Source organism: Carcharhinus amblyrhynchos, chromosome 14 (genome assembly GCF_965287045.1).
Source record: "Carcharhinus amblyrhynchos chromosome 14, sCarAmb.v2.hapA, whole genome shotgun sequence".
NCBI lineage: Eukaryota > Metazoa > Chordata > Chondrichthyes > Carcharhiniformes > Carcharhinidae > Carcharhinus > Carcharhinus amblyrhynchos.
Genome location: NC_137337.1, coordinates 44,639,744 through 44,651,231, shown reverse-complemented (window position 1 = coordinate 44,651,231; position 11,488 = coordinate 44,639,744). Strand labels below are relative to the sequence as shown.

The 11,488-nt window shown below is 40.4% G+C and overlaps 1 pseudogene; it reads right to left on the bottom strand.

The window, feature by feature from the left end:
- Positions 1-674: 674 nt before the first annotated feature.
- LOC145352256 (cytochrome c oxidase subunit FA4 pseudogene) lies at positions 675-923 on the bottom strand (annotated as a pseudogene).
- Positions 924-11,488: the final 10,565 nt, after the last annotated feature.

Below are 11,488 nucleotides of genomic sequence, written 5' to 3'. Positions count from 1 at the left end.
AAGGATTTTCTCAAATTCAAAGTTCCCTGAAGCAAGTGACATCATTGCCGCACTGGACAGGTGAATCTGAAAGCAATGGGGGCCAAATAGAAACATTGGGCAGGATTTTCCAGCCATATTCACCCTGAAACTGGGAAATTCTGCCTGAGGTCAATGGACCTTTTCATGGTCCACACCGTTATGATTCCTGTGTTGGGTGGAACAGAAACATTTGCCCCAATGTTCTTGGATAGCTGTTGTGACACCTGCTATTGCATTCTTGTGCAACCATACATTAAACTCTAGCTTGATTATACTGGGAAGATTTAGAGGACATTTGAAGTGCAATGAAGGGGCTCACACATATTCAAAATAAACTGTAGACTCTGCAACATACCAGACTTTCACATCATCTGCCCAGCATCAGTCTTGTTGTTACAAAAGCATCCAGTAAGATGGCTGGGACAAAAGTCAATCACATTTGTTACTTGACATATCAGATTCTTTCTTTTATTTAGATAATGCACTCCATTTCTATTCACATCAACATTTCATATATACACACAAATTAAGTACACTATATTCAATTCCTTTACGTGCACAAAAACTCATACACAGCTAACAGCAGTAATATAGGCCTTATTCTGCACCAAATTCCATGGCCTAACTGGACAAGATGGTCTGCCTTCCACACTTTAGAAGTCTGGCCAATCTTTCTTCAGTTTACTACAGTCCATGTTCACAGCAAAGTACTTGTATTGCTGATTAGGTTCAATCTTATTCCAAGGTTCAGGATTGCCTTTGCTATTTCAGCTTATGTCAGGATTACGGAGAGCAAACCACAGGAGATACAAGCTTGCTCCATGACATCCAGTTCCAATGAAGGTAAACAATGGAATTATGCTTGGATGGTTCTTGGCCAGCTGGAACATCAATCCCAACATGATAGCAGTTCTCCCCTGTCCTCTATCTGCTGCCCCTATCCTTCAACAACCTGATAAGGTGAAGGTCAATTATTGCTAGTTGTCTGTTCACAGATCAAATAAACTTTACATTGTAGCCTGGCAAATATTTGTAGCTTAGTATAAGGCTAAGACATAGGCCATTTCAGAAGTCCTTCATATATGTGGTTTGATGAGGACCAATCTAACTAGTAATTCAAATATTTGGCAATGATCAAGGTCTCAAACAATTCCTTTCAATTCTAAAGATCCCACAGTCAGCATGACAAATCCAATCTAACCAATTACCACCTCATCATTATTTGCTCAATCATCTGCAAAAGTGATAGAGACTGTCAAGAGTTCTTTCAACGGGCACCTATGCACCATTACCCTTCTCACACCGTTTAGATTTTGTCAGAGCCACTCAACTCCAAATGTTATCACAGCCTTAGTTCACAAGTGGCCAAAAATGCTGAACTCCGTGGATGAAGTCAGAGTGGTTTCTCTTGATACCAAGGCAACATTTGACCCAGTGCTCAAGGACCACTCATAAAACTTTAATCAATGAGGAAATTATTCCAGTGGCTGGAAATATGACAAGCAGAAAAGAAGATGCCTGTAATTATTGGAGAACAATCAGCTTAATTGCAGGACTTTGCTAAAGGAGTTCTTGAGGCCTAACATACAAACGTATGAACTAGGAGCAGAAGGAAGCCATTTTGCTCCTCAAGCCCATTCTGCCGTTCAATAAAATCATGATAGATCTGTCTGTGTTTCGAGTTCCACGTTTCCATCTATCCCTGACAACCTTTGATTTCCTTGCCGAACAAGAATCTATCGACTACTGCCTTAAAAATATCCAATTACCCCTGCCTCCATCACCTTCTGAAGCAAAGTCTCACACCCCCTCTCTGTGCTATGTTATTTGCTTCTCTTCTAGTGGTGTACAAAGCAGGCTTTCACCTGTTTCTATAGCGAGATCATTAGACTGTCACCAAAGGCTTATAGCTTGAGGGACAACATTCTGCATCAAACATCGTTGACCAGGAGTCTCACCTGCTCTTACCACTTGCCATTAGTGAGGTGGAGGGATTTTGCAGTCTATACTCCAACCGTTTTGGCCATGTATTGAATGCACTTTTCTGGGCCATCAAATCCTGGGCTGAGACTTGAACCCAGAGCTTCAGATTCAGAGGCAAGGACATTGACCAATGCATCACAAGATCGCTTCTGTCCTATAAGGGTGACTGTAATTTTTGGATAATGCTGCCTTATTCTGGATTCACTCACAAGAAGAAACATCCTTTCCACGTGGACAGTAACTTCATTGCGTGTCAATATAAGACCACTTGTGACATTAATAAATAAACTTAAACTTAAACCATGTCAAAACCATTCGGATTTTTATATATTTCAACAGTATTCAAGTGCTTCAAACATTACCACCCTCAAGGCATGTGCTGTGGCCCCGAACTGTCAGCTTCCTAATTGCTGGCCAGCTCCATTGTAATCATGATGTGGAGATGCCGGCGCTGGACTGGGATAAACACATAAGAAGTCTCACAACACCAGGTTAAAGACTTTACCCTGGTGTTGTGAGACCTCCTACAGTGCTCAATCGCTGGCCAGACCCTTGGTCACCACAAGGCTGCCCCTCCAACCCTTCCACGGTCCAATTGCGGGTTCCCCCAACCATTCCCAGGCCAGAGCGAAAGAGAGGTTAACCACCTATCCAAATCAAGAGAGAGGCTAACCACCTACCCATAACTTTATGGGGGGGCTGTGGACTAGTGCTTATGCAACTGGGCTAGTACTTCAGGCCATGGAAATCTGTGTGGTCAAGGGTTTCCCTTTGTGTAGTTATAGTTGTGCTTTCAACATCAGCAATCAGATTGAGGCCAGCAAGGATACACAGCTGGATTGGTAAATCTGTGACAGAATTTTACCCCATTTAAAATGAGCAACAATTTATTGTGTATCATTAACTAAACACGAGCCATGCTCCCAACCCTCACTCTTGCCATTCCCTTAACGGGAAATGGAGTATATTGCAACAACTGCTCTCTAAGGTCTCTCTTGTATTAATTTGTTATTTTTTGACAGATTATTCAAGAGGGCCTAGTAATTGAAACAGCTATTTACTGCCACACCAATTTGAGCGTTTCCCATTTTGGAGTTTATTTAACTGTATGATTCACATTGGTATTAAACATAGCTGTTTGGCACATATGACTGTCAGGTGCTATATGTCAATCACCAGCTCTCTACCTTTCTCTGTCAAAAAAAAATCTTGCCTGCTCACAGTATGCCGCGAACTGCTTATTAGTGTTGTTCCTATAACTGCCCCTCAAAATCTTGCATGACTTCCTTTTTGAGCATGCATGATATTTATTCATGGACAGGAGAGAAATCGTGCAAGGTATTGTGAAACAATTTTGTAGGCTCTGAGAATGAGCAAATCGGAAGTGTTCTGCATAATGACAGGCATCCAAAAATCTAAATGCTGTCACAAAACTTAAATGCTTAGCAACTGTGCACATTTCAGGTGCTCCAGTGATTTATTTTTGAGAGAAGCTCTCTTGTTTGCGTAGGTTTTCTAGTTTTCACTGAACATTAAGCACAATTTGTGCACAGGCTCTGAGTGCTAACAACATTTTGCAACTGCTTTTATGCCCTGTAAAAAGTGAGTGACTGACATCAGGTGCCTGCTTGTGATGATACAGTGAAGTGGCATTCAACCTATTTCTGCGTATTACCATTGCAGTAAAAGCAGAATGGTAGTTCAGCAAAGCAATTACAAAAGCCAACAAGGCACTGGGATATATTTCAAATTCAAAATCAAAAGTAGGAAAGTTATGTTAGACTTTTAAAGAGCCTGGGTCAGTCTAGTATGAGTTGGTACTGAATTGGCATAGTGGCTATAAATGGGAAGGGTAGGGTGTGTAGTTTGGCATGGAGGGTATGAAAGAGTATAGCATGTTCGTGGAGGGTGTTTTAGTGCTCCAATGCTTTACTACTCTAATGGCTGTCTAGGCTCTCAGCTATGAATACATAATGAGGTTTGAGTTACAGACAGGTGGGGGCTCCATTCCAATCGCGCTAATTTTGCTCTCACCACTTGCTGTAAATAGAGAGGTGATTTAATTTGTCTCCTTTTTAATAAGTGGTAGAGTATTTCCCAATCCCTTTGGTTTAGTATGATCCGATTCCTGATAATAAACCCCACAGCAAACCTGAGGTAGATATGAACAAGGAGCAAGAGTAGGCCATTCAGCCCCTCAAGCCTACTCCGCCATTTCAAAAGGTCATAGCTGATTTGATAGCAATGTCAAATCTGCATCCTGCCTACCCTCGGTAACATATCACCACCATGCTTACCTAGAATCTATCCACCTCCGTTTCCACCAGCTTTTCAGGAAGAGAGTTGCAAAGACTCACAACCCTCTGAGTGAAACCATTTCACCTGCAGTTTCAGCTATTGATAATTTAAAGTGTCAGGCTGAGTGGTATGGAGGCACAAGGAGCCATGGAGGTACACTGGCATCAGGGGGGCATTAGGAAGCATAGGTTGGGCATTGGGAATATTTGAAGCATGAAGGGTGAGCAGTGAGGGTGAGACGGCCTTACTTTTTACATTATAATTGGAACTAAGTGGAGGCAAGTCTTCAAAACCATCCACCTTGGCTGCATGGCTGTTTCCAGCCACTTCCTTGGACCAATAGGCCCAAATCCAGCCTCTGTTGTCCAAATTTTATAGGATTGTCCTTGTTGTTTCTACTTTTCCCCACGCTTCTCTTCCCACGCTCCCACTCTCCCACTCTCCCACTCCCCATTCAGTCTGTACCTCATTGATTTACTTCTCCTTTGTGACATATTCCTCCAACTGTCTAGTTTCCACATACATGCTAACAATGCCCAGCACATAGTCACTGATAAATCTCTGCTGCTATCAATCTTGACTTCTTCACTGCCTCTCTGCAGTCAGATTTCTCGGATGAGTTGTGATTTACTCCAGTTAAACATTGGGAAATCTGAAATTATTGGTCTGGACTTTCATCACTGAGTCAGGTGGCAGGAGTTGGGAAAATCCACGCTCAGCCCATCCACCGCGGGGGGAAAAAATGTTCACAAAAACGGAATCAGTGGGAGCAGGTGTGGCCTAGATTTGGGCCTGTTGACCCAAGGAAGTGGCCTGAGGCAGCCATGCAGCCAAGGTGGGCAGATTAGAAGACCTACCTCCGCTTAGTTCCAACGAGATCTCCCCCTTTCACCTGCCTGACTGATAAAGCAACTCCATCTTGTAGCTTAACGTAGGCCCTTCAGGTCCTAACTTCTAACTGCCATCAGTTGAACTTATTCAAACGTGCTAAAATGAACATCTGTAGGTTTAATGCTGAATCGCTGAATGGAAACAATTTTTGTTGAGTATATATGGGTCCTTGTACCAACTTCCACTTAAAGTGTGGAGTCAATTGACTGCCACAAAGCAGGCCAATTTAAGGATGGCTCAGGGACCAAGGGAAAGCGTGTACATGTTATCTGACACAGCACTGGTGGAAACACAGTAAGAAGTCTCACATCACCAGGTTAAAGTACAACAGGTTTATTTGATAGCAAAAGCCACTAGCTTTTGGAGCGCTGCCCCTATGTCAGATGAGTGGGAGTTCTATTCAGAAACAGGGCATATAAAGACACACACTCAATTTACAAATTAATGTTTGGAATGCGAGTCTTTACAGGTAATCAAGTCTTAAAGGTATAAACAATATGAATGGAGAGAGCATTAAGCACAGGTTAAAAAGATGTGTATTGTCTCCAGTCAGGACAGTTAGTGAGATTTTGCAAGCCCAGGCAAGTCATGAGGATTACAGATAGTGTGACATGAACCCAAGATCCCGTTGACCTCACGTGGGATTTTCCAGCATTGGGGCAAGCGCAGCCAGAAAATCCTGCCCTGGGAAAATGTGGACTGGTTGCGATATGTGTTGTAGGCATAAGTGAGTATTCAAATGGAAATGCATATAAAGGAGATTTGATTAAATTTGATTTGATTCATTATTGTCACATGTATTAGTATACAATGAAAATTATTGTTTCTTGCGTGGTATACAGACAAAGCATACTGTTCATAGAGAAGGAAAGGAGACGTTGCAAAATGTAGTGTCACAGTTAAGGCAAGGGTGTGGAGAAAGATCAACTTAATATATGGTAGGTCCATTCAAAAGTTTGATGGCAGCAGGGAAGATACTGTTCTTGAGTAGGTTTTTACATGATTTCAAACTTCTGTATCTTTTTCCTGGCGAAAGAATGTGGCAGAGAGTATATTCGGGGTGCATGGGGTCCTTGATTATGTTGGCTGCTTTTCCGAGACAAAATGGGTACCTTATATATTTTTTTTGCTTTAAAATTAATTGCATAGATAACTTTTTATATTTTTGAAACATTGCTGGTGTAGACTTATGAACCTATACATAAATGCAATCTATTAGTCTAATCACTGCAGGCAGAGCAGAACATTGAGAAAATTCAGCTTAAATATAATTCACTTCAACATCAAAAGCCATATGATAATGTAACTCAGTAGGCAGAAGTGATAGTTCCATTTTGGTTTAGAAACTCTAATCAAATCTGTCGGGTCACGACACTGAGTGCGAATAACAAAGTACTTCAATACAATGGAAATCTTTGTTAAACTGAAAGGGGATGTCCTTTGAGTTGATTACAAAGCGTGTTTCAGAATATAAATGAGAATTCCTCTTTTAATGTTCTGATTTACCTTCAACATTCTTTACATGCATTACACAAAAGGGCCCTCCTCAATCAGCTACAGTGCAGAAGGCTCCTAGGTTTAGAATACATTGCTTTGCTGAACAGGTAATTCTCTGAAATATTTCTTTGTTTCTACAGATGCCATTAGAGCTTAAGGTGCCAATAATTTAATAAATCATAATGTGATGCTAGCTTAATGAATGAGTTTGTATATTAAATGGGTTTGAGAATAGATGAAATACCTTTATCTATTTTGTGCTTCTGGCTGCACTGTTAAATCCAGTCACAGTCCATGAACATGTTTAGAATTCAACTGGAGTTCATAGATCCATAGAAACTACCAGCAGGAGAGGCCATTCAGCCCTTCAAGCCCACTCCACCATTCATTTTGCTCATGGCTGATCATCAAAATCAATATCCTGGTTTCCCCCCTTCCACTCATATCCTTTGATTCCCTTTAGCTCCAACAGCTATATCTAATTTCTTCTTGAAGTCACACAATATTTTGATCTCTACAACCTTCTTTGGTAGTGAATCCCATAGATTCACCATCCACTGGGTGAAAAAATTTCGCTCAGATTTATGCGCAGAATTCAAAAAAGGTATATGCATGTTGGCTAAAAATGGGCCATTGATCCATGTAGACAATATTCCTCGTTGTAGAAGTGAACAGAAATGTTGTGCAAAGGGCAGCTGATTTGATAGCACCAATTTTTGATGTTACAGGCCAAAGTCAAAATTAGTCCATGAAAATCGTAGATAAGAAACAAAATAACTTGAAGCCTCAGAAAAACAGAAAAATTGATTACTATGAAATCAAGCAGCATTGCACATCCTTATTTTACATCAACTTTATATCTAAACAATTCTCTCAGTTTATTATCCACTCTAACAGGGCCTGATATATATATATTTTCTACCAATTTGACAAGTTTCTCAGAAGTACCATTTATCCTCTAGACATGCAATGTCCCTTTTCACTTTACATCATCAAAAGTCTGTTTAAAATCTATGAAGTGTTCTAACAATGGATGTTGTGTTCGAGAAATTTCCCCACAATCTGAGTTATCATTAACTGTTGATCTATTGCATTTTGTCCTGGCCTAAAACCAATTTGTTCTTCATGCAGTACATACCTTTTTGTTTTCCTCTGTAACATCCTCAGCAAATACTTGCTGGGATAAATTTGTTAAGTTTATTCCTCTATATTTGCTGCATTTGCTCTTGTCTCTTCAATTGCCTTTATCCAGTTTTCAGGTACTTTACAAGATCTTGTTAAACAGCCTTTGCATCACTTTCACAGCATTTTCCTCTTCTGCCTGCACCAACTCTGCAATAATATTATCAATACCAGGAGCATTGTTTCTTTTCAATCTATCCGTGTAAATCTTCGCTTCATCTTTCAAGAAATCCAGCATTAAGCCTTATCCAATTGTACAGGGCAATTTGTCCAGAATTCATTCACTGGCCACTCTGCATACATTGCCTAGGAGTTTAATTCAGATAAGTGTGAGGTGTTGCATTTTGGTAAGACAAACCAGGGCAGGAATTAGACACTTAATGGCAGGGCCCTGTGAGTGGTGTCAAACAGAGAGACCAAGGGATACAGGTACATAATTCCTGGAAACTGGCGTCACAGATAGATAGGGCGGTCAAGAAAGTTTTGGCATGCTTGCTTTCATCAGTCAGAGCATTGAGCACTGGAGTTGCGATGTTATAACTGTACAAGACATTTGTAAGGCCACATTTGGAGTACTGCATACAATTCTGGTCGTCTGCTATAGGAAGGAAGTTATTAAACAGGAAAGGGTGCAAAAAAGATTTATAAGGATGTTACCAGGAAGGTTTGAACTGGAAGAAGAGGCTGGATAGGCTGGAACTTTTTTCTGGAGTGTAGGAAGATGAGAGATAACCTTATAGCTGTTTATAAAATCATGAGGGGCATTGATAAGGTGAATAGTCCAGGTCTTTTCTCCAAGGTAGGGGAGTCCAAAACTAGAGGACATAGGTTTAAGGTGAGAGGGGAAAGATTTAAAAGGGATCTGCCGGGCAACTTTTTCACATAGGGAGTGGAGTGTATATGGAATGCCAGAGGAGGTGGTAGAGGCAGGTACAATTATAATGTTTGAAATACATTTGGGCAGGTACTTGGATGGGAAAGGTTTCAAGACATATGGGCCAAATACACACAAATGGGACTAGTTCAGTTTGGAAAACTGGTCGGCATGGACAAAATGGGCCAAAGGGTCTGTTTCTATGCTATGTATCTCTATGACTCACTGACATGAAAATGTTCTTTGATCTATTTGCTCCTTGCATGTTCATCCATAATTACTTCATCACTTTGGTCTGTCACAATCACCATCTTAAGTTTGTAAGATTGGAAAAAGAATCAAAAGTAATATGAGAAAAAAAAACTTTTTCACATAACGATTTATTAAGGTCTGGATTACATTGCCTGAGAACATGGTGAAGGCAAGTTCAATCAAAACTTTCAAAGAGCCTTTGACTGTAATCTGTAAAGGGAGAATGTGCAGGGTAATGGGGAGAAGACAGGAGGATGGCCCTAAGTGAATTGTTCATTCAGAAAGCTGCTGGTGACACAATGGCCTGAATGGCCTCCTTTTACAATCTCAACAATTCTCTGATTTGTTCATTTATTTTCCACTACTGATCCAGTATTTCATTTATTTTGGCATAACCTTCTGCTTCTGGTCATTTAATCAAATCTTCTTATCGCGCTTGTCTTTCAGTATATTTCTTTACCCTGTTGTATTTAGTCTCCATTTTAGGGTGTATCGTAAATAGAAATGAAAACAGCAATACTGATCTGATATTTCCTGTTTTACACAATCAACCAGAGTCAACCTTTCCCAAAAAGTAGTTTTCATGATAGAGGTGGGGTATATGACAGCTGCAAAGAAGATTTTTTGAAAAATCTCAGTTAACACTGAGTTTTTTTTTATTTTCAGAAAACTAGATGAAGAGTCAAGACCCCTGGTGTAGGACATTACCAAGGTTGAAATAGGGAGGAAAAGAAACAGGATAAATCAAAAAATAAAACTTGACAGGTTCATCAATCTACTACTTGATGTAGTCACAAATCACTATGATCGATGGGCTGCTCCACTCAAAAGACTGACCCTGTAGAAGAACCTTGTAGTGATGTTTCCTTCCAAGTATCATACTTAAAATACTACCTAAAATTTATTTGTAAAGGTAATCGAGTGAAATGAAATGTCAATCACTTAATATTCTGCAGAATTGCAAATTACTATTATGAAGAGTTAAATATTGAATATTCACGTCACTTGTATGCATTAGCTTTTGCCAAATGTGCAGTTTGCTACTACAAGAAGTAGTAAAAGCAAATAGAACATACATGAATGAGAGAGGATTGGACGGATATGTTGATAAGATGGTATAATGTTAAGCAAGAGGAGACACCCTTGTGGAACATAAACACTGACACAGATCAATTGGGCTCAATGACGTATTTCAGTGCTGCAAATCCTATGTATGTTAGCTGGCCCTGTGTCTAGTTAAGTTTCAGTTTCTATGGTACGCAAGCATACTTTAATCTTTCATGATAAGTATAGCTATCCACAGGGTAAATTTTCTGATGTTGTAAACAGCAGAATTTTGCTCATGGCACAGTTGGGTCAGAAAATCAGACCTTCAAACACAGGCACAAATTCTTTGGATGACTGATCTTGGATTTTTTTTTTCGCTGGGCAAAATACACCAAAGTTTGTGCATGCACAACTCTTCTTTAAAGGTTAAATTCAAAGGCATTTGAAGTATGTATGTGCATTTTCAATCAGGATTAAATTTTGCTGGATGGTCTCCATTTTTGATGTAATAACTTTTTTACCTCCAGCAATGCTTTTCTCTTGGTTCCGGTTTAGTACAGATTACCTTTTAAAGGCATGAGGGAGAGGACTCCTCTAAGAACATCCGAAAGCCTCATTATTTCAGAGGAGTCTAGTCTTCACAATGCTGCTGCCACAGGGTTCTGCATCAGCTGCCCAGTCCATACAAATTCTCTAGAACAGAGATACACTGTCCCACAGGAATGAAGATTATCACAGCATGAGTTGCATCCTTACAAACCAACCTAGAAGACATCTGCCACGTTAGGTACACAGCAATAGGTTTATATATCAGCAAAGTGAAACCTATGTTTGGAAGAGCCAACACTCTCATTTCTTTTGTTGTGGAAAGGAGGTGTTAGCTGGTAAGATGCATAGTTTCCTCTGGGCGGCAAAATTTCTTTAAGCGCAAAGGGTTATGCGTGGAATCGTTGTCATCATTACATCAATACAATGACCTTCATTGAAATACAATTGATCTGCTGGTAGTATTTGGTTATTGCAATTTCATTAGTACATCAATGACCAGTATCCGTGAAGCAGGCAATGGGCAGAAGAAATTGAATCATGGAAGAATCATAGAATAATCGAAACCCTACAGCATAGAAGGAGGCCACTCAGCCCATCAAGCCTGCACCAACAACAATCCCACCCATGCCCTTTCCCTGTAACCCCCCAGATATTTACCCTGCTAATCCCCCTGACAATAAGCACAACCAATCAACATAAACCGCACATACCTTTGGAGTGTGGGAGGAAATAAGAGCATCCGGAGGAAACCCGCACTGACATGGGGAGAAAGTGCAAATTCCACACAGACACTCAAGGTCAGAATTGAACACGGGTCCCTGGCGTTGTGAGGCAGCAATGCTATTCACTGTGCCATTGTACTGTCCACAGATTGATGTTAGGTGAACAATTCAT